This window comes from Schistocerca americana, chromosome 1 (genome assembly GCF_021461395.2).
Source record: "Schistocerca americana isolate TAMUIC-IGC-003095 chromosome 1, iqSchAmer2.1, whole genome shotgun sequence".
Lineage (NCBI taxonomy): Eukaryota > Metazoa > Arthropoda > Insecta > Orthoptera > Acrididae > Schistocerca > Schistocerca americana.
In genome coordinates this window covers 41019140-41024622 of record NC_060119.1, presented here as the reverse complement: position 1 = coordinate 41024622, position 5483 = coordinate 41019140, and the positions used below count along the sequence as shown (strand labels likewise).

At 40.1% G+C, this 5483-nt stretch overlaps 1 long non-coding RNA gene across 1 annotated transcript; it reads right to left on the bottom strand.

Moving 5' to 3' along the window:
• Window positions 1–3048: 3048 nt before the first annotated feature.
• On the bottom strand, window positions 3049–3349 carry LOC124548198. Its single transcript, XR_006967698.1, has 2 exons — window positions 3295–3349; window positions 3049–3187 (listed from the first exon to the last, which is right to left on the bottom strand). It is a non-coding gene; the product is annotated as an uncharacterized LOC124548198 (long non-coding RNA).
• Between the last annotated feature and the right edge of the window lie 2134 nt (window positions 3350–5483).

The following is a 5483-nucleotide window of genomic DNA, read 5'->3' as shown; positions in this document are numbered from 1 at the left end:
GGGTCTTGTATAATCTTGACTAACAGTTCCCTTTAGTTGACCCGTACTAAAGGACTATACTAGTTTTCCGAACTTTCTATGATGACGCCACCTACCACTTGACCTTCATTAATTACTTGAGGATGATTTATCTCATGATCTTTATTGTGTAATTTCCGCACTTTAGAGTTATTACCATGATTTTGTTGGCTCTCTTTATCTTTAGATTGACGCTTTATATAACAAAACCGGCTATGATTGTTGTTATTACTTTTCGTGGTTCTGAATTATTATTATTATTTCGAGGATTGTCATTTCTACCAAATCTAAACTTCTCGTCTTCCCTTTCTCTATTAAGTATATCTAACTGCTCTAAATATCCTAACAATTCGCACGGCTGTGACCATTCTCTTTCTATCATTCTTTCCTTTACATAATACGATAACCTACTAATTAGGACTCGTATTAAATGACTTTCAATAATTGGTTCTTCAATTAATTTAGCACGGTTTAAATGCCATTCAAAATAATTCCTATAACCTCCCCACCGTTTAGAATATGGAGGAGGGTCTAACAACTCTACAGTTAAGTGTTGTTGTTTTCCTCTTGACCAATAATTTTGTTTAAACTGCTTAACAAAATCATCCCAGTCCCTAAATTCAGTTCTATGCAGTACTTCCCATTGCGCAGCTTCTGCTTCTAAATGTCCTATTACAAATTGAATGCGTTTTTCATTACTCCATTTAGGAGATAATGATGTTTCAAAAGCTTTTATAAAGATTATAGGGTGAAGTTCGCCTCCTGGTTTGAATACAGGAAATCGACTTGCTACATTTGAATTTGTCGTTATGTCATCCAGACATTCTGCGAGAGAAATAGTCGGATTTTGTTTAGATTTCAGAGACGGAGTTGCATCGGATTGGCTTGCTGTGATTGCTTTATTCATATTGTTGTCGTCCGAGCTAGCAAATTCGATGCGACTGTTGTCTCTGATTATGTTATTACCTCTGCTACTTGAAACGTTTTCATTATTATCTAATTCCGATGACCGTTTAGTAATTTCCTGTATCCGCATTTCTGTATTGGATACGCGATTAGCTAATATCGATTCTTCACTGTGTTCACGATGTGAACGCTCTGCACCTTCGTCAATGTTATTATCTTTGGCAGTCTCAAGGTTACTGCATATTTCAGTAATTAAAAATTTCATGTTTTCGATTTCGGTATGGTCCTTTTCTACTTGATGAGTTAATGTCTCTAATTCTACATTATCTATTGAAGAAATCTCTACAGGTTTGGTAGAGACCTCTTTAATAGATTCCAATAATTCTCTACGAACAGTTCCGTTTGCATAGAAAATTCATCTCGTAACATATCGTTATTTTTCTGTATTTCATTTACAACTAAGATATTGACACTATCTAGTCTCTCGGTTAAGTCAGTAATATCGTTTCGCATGCGAGCTTTTTCCTCACGCGATTCCTGGATATGTTCTTCTAACCTTTTACAATTATCAGCAATCTTATTACTATGTCCTACTAATTTTTCCTGCATTTCAATTTTAGAAGACTCTATTTTATCACTTAATTCTCGACTGGTTTCATTAAGATATTCCTGTAACCTGTCTGTAGATTTTGTTAGCTCCCCTTTAAGTCTAGCAGTAGATTCCTCGTTAGACTGTTTTAACTCCTGTTTTAGTTCCTCTTTCAATCTAGCAGTAGATTCCTCGTTAGACTGTTTTAATTCCTGTTTTAGTTCCTCTTTCAATCTAGCAGCAGATTCTGTTTTAATTCAGCTAGAAAATCCCCGTTAGATTGTTTTAATTTAGTGATCGCTCTAAAAAGGGATCTCATGCTCCTATCGGACATAGATTGCTCTTCGTCTGACATTTCACTTCCCGACATTATTGTAAGAAATTAACTATTTACACACGCAGACTTGTAATCAACAATTCTATAAAAACACACTCCCTAGATACAACACTCCACTTCCAACTTGAAACAAACTCACCGGACACTAATATTGTAATTTGTAGTTCTCGATGATCAGTGTGCTGCTATGGGCTGCAGACGTAACAGCCGTCGATGCAGCCGCTGAGATGCCGCGACCCCGCTTCCGCAACCGGCAGGACGCTGAGTCGAACACCGGAAACGTCACTGGCTGCTACCACGCCCGGCACCGCCGTAGACAGGCGAAGCCCTCAGCAACACCTCTAATACCAGCCGGAGGAACACCCCGCAGCTGACGTACTGGGCCTATTAGTTTAGGGAGAAAAAAGGTTGTCGGGTTTTGCAGCGTTCAGCTGCTGCCCAACAGATGCGCCTTCTCGTGGAACAACTGCGTGACCGTACTGCTTGGCTGCGCTCCGTCAGATGCCCACACCCGCGAAGTCGCCGCTGGCTGGTGAAGGCTCCACGAAAACTCGCGTTGACTTCCGAAGGACTCTTGAAGTTTTGTTTCGTACCTGTGTGCCTTAGTTGCACACATAGTCCTGTTTCTAAGGTCGCCACGGTGTAGTGTAACGACGCAAGATTTTCATTTGATATATATGTATGACCATGTGCAGACTTCGTCACCTACGTCAGTTACAACCCACTTCAAAAATGATTTATATGCCTTTTAAATTGTCATAGAGTGGTTCTTGAACGAAACTGTAAAACATCAGTTGAGTCGTATGAAAAGAATTACATCACTTGGGCCAATTGGTTTTTGTAACATTTTCGATTTAAATTTCGTTTGTTTCTCCTCAGAAATTATATTGACACACGTTATCTTGATCTAATCGCTATCAGAATCACACATTAAATAAACTTTTGAGATTCAAAGTTTCGGTGAACGCCGTAACAATCACTAATCTTGTCAAATATATTATTAATCCGTTCACATAATTCTTCATAAATAAATCTTCAAGACACGTGTTTCAACTTTAATAGCATACACTATTTTGTTAGCTTCCTACACATACAGATGTGAACTTGAGCGTTGAGAGTTAGTGACTGACTTTTCAATAAGATTAAGCTCTATGTGACGTCATTGTTGTACAAAAAGAGTATAATAATTCATTTTTAATTTTTAGAAGCACGACGCAACAACTCGGTTCCAGGATCTTCTGTTGCTCCTTGGCTGTCGACCCGCGACGTATAGCGGCCAGCAATTTCCTCTCTGGTCGCGGCAACGAAGATACTGTCCCCGTTCGTTGCACCGCCCTCTCCGTACTTGAAACACATAAAAAAAATACAAACTTTTAGATAATTCACATCTATTACAAATAATAAGAAAAACACATAAACAAAACTAAATTAAACTTATAGTCACCTGCAAACTGGGCTGACTTTGGTGGATGGATGACGCTTAATTTCGTCCCACTACACTATGCATTCTATGATTTCTCCTTCTAAATCGGATTACGTTTCTACGGAAACGATAGGATTTTCTTTCGCGAGGCGAGTATCTCCTTTCCGATGCACTATTCCTCCTTTACTGCATCCCTCGCTCCCTCACATTGACGAATTAACACTGAAATGTCGTCGCTATGAAATACTATTCGATCTATCACTTCTCCCTCTAAATGGAGTAACGTTTCGATGCAAACGCCAGGATTTTCTTTTGAGAGGCGAGTATCTCCTTTCCGATGCACTATTCCTTCTGTGCTTCATCCCTCGCTCCATCACATTGACGAAATAACACAGAAATTGCGTCGCTATGAAATGGTATGGGTTCTATGACTTCACCTTCTAACGCGAGTAACGTTTCTATGGAACCGACGAGATTTTCTTTTGAGAGGCGAGTATCTCCTTTCCGATGCACTATTCCTTCTTTACTGCATCCCTCGCTCCCTCACATTGACGAATTATCACAGAAATTGCGTCGCTATTAAATACTATGGGTTCTATGACTTCTCCTTCTAAATCGAGTAACGTTTCTATGGAAACATCTGGATTTTCCTTTAGGAGGCGAGTATCTCCTTTCCGATGCACTATTCCTTCTGTACTGCATCCCTCGCTCCCACATATTGACGAATTAACACAGAAATTGCTTCGCTATGAAATTCTATGGGGTCTATAACTTCTCCTTCTCTATCGAGTATCACAGAAACGACAGGATTTTCTTTTGGGAGGCGAGTATCTCCTTTCTGATGCACTATTCCTTCTTTACTGCGTCCCTCGCTCCCTCACATTGACGAATTAACACAGGATTTGCGTCACTATGAAATACTAGGGGTTCTATGACTTCTCTTCCTAAATCGAGTAACGTTTCTATGGAACCGACTTGATTTTCTTTTCGGAGGTTAGTTTCTCCTTTCCGGTGCACTATTCCTTCTATACTGCATCCCTCGCTCCCTCACATTGAAGAATTAACACAGAAATTGCGTCTTTTATGAAATGCTATGGGATCTATGACTTCTCCTTTTAAATCGAGTAACGTTTCTATGGAAACGACAGGATTTTCCTTTAGGAGGCGATTATCTACTTTCCAATGCACTATTCCTTCGGTACTGCATGCATCGCTCCCTCATATTGACGCATTAACACAGAAACTGCTTCGCTATGAGATACTATGGGGTCTATAACTTCTCCTTCTCTATCGAGTATCACAGAAACGACAGAATTTTCTTTTGGGAGGCGAGTATCTCCTTTCCGATGACTTATTCCTTCCTTTCTGCATCACTCGCTCCCTCACATTGACGAATTAACACTGAAATTGAGTCGCTTGAAATACTATGGGTTCTATGACTTCTACTTCTAAGTCAAGTAACGTATGTATGGAACCAACAGGATTTTCTTTTGAGAGGCGAGTATCTCCTTTCCGATGCACTATTCCTTCTTTCCAGCATCCCTCGCTCCCTCACATTGACGCATTGACACTGAAATTGCGTCGCTATGAGATGGTATGGGTTCTATGACTTCTCCTTCTAAATCGAGTAACGTTTCTATGAAACCGACAGGATTCCCGTTTGAGAGGCGAGTATCTCCTTTCCGATGCACTATTCCTTCTGTGCTTCATCCCTCGCTCCATCACATTGACGAAATAACACAGAAATTGCGTCGCTATGAAATGGTATGGGTTCTATGACTTCACCTTCTAAATCGAGTAACGTTTCTACGGAACCGACGAGATTTTCTTTTGAGAGGCGAGTATCTCCTTTCCGATGCACTATTCCTTCTTTACTGCATCCCTCGCTCCCTCACATTGACGAATTATCACAGAAATTGCGTCGCTATTAAATACTATGGGTTCTATGACTTCTCCTTCTAAATCGAGTAACGTTTCTATGGAAATATCAGGATTTTCCTTTAGGAGGCGAGTATCTCCTTTCCGATGCACTATTCCTTCTGTACTGCATCCCTCGCTCCCACATATTGACGAATTAACACAGAAATTGCTTCGCTATGAAATTCTATGGGGTCTATAACTTCTCCTTCTCTATCGAGTATCACAGAAACGACAGGATTTTCTTTTGGGAGGCGAGTATCTCCTTTCTGATGCACTATTCCTTCTTTACT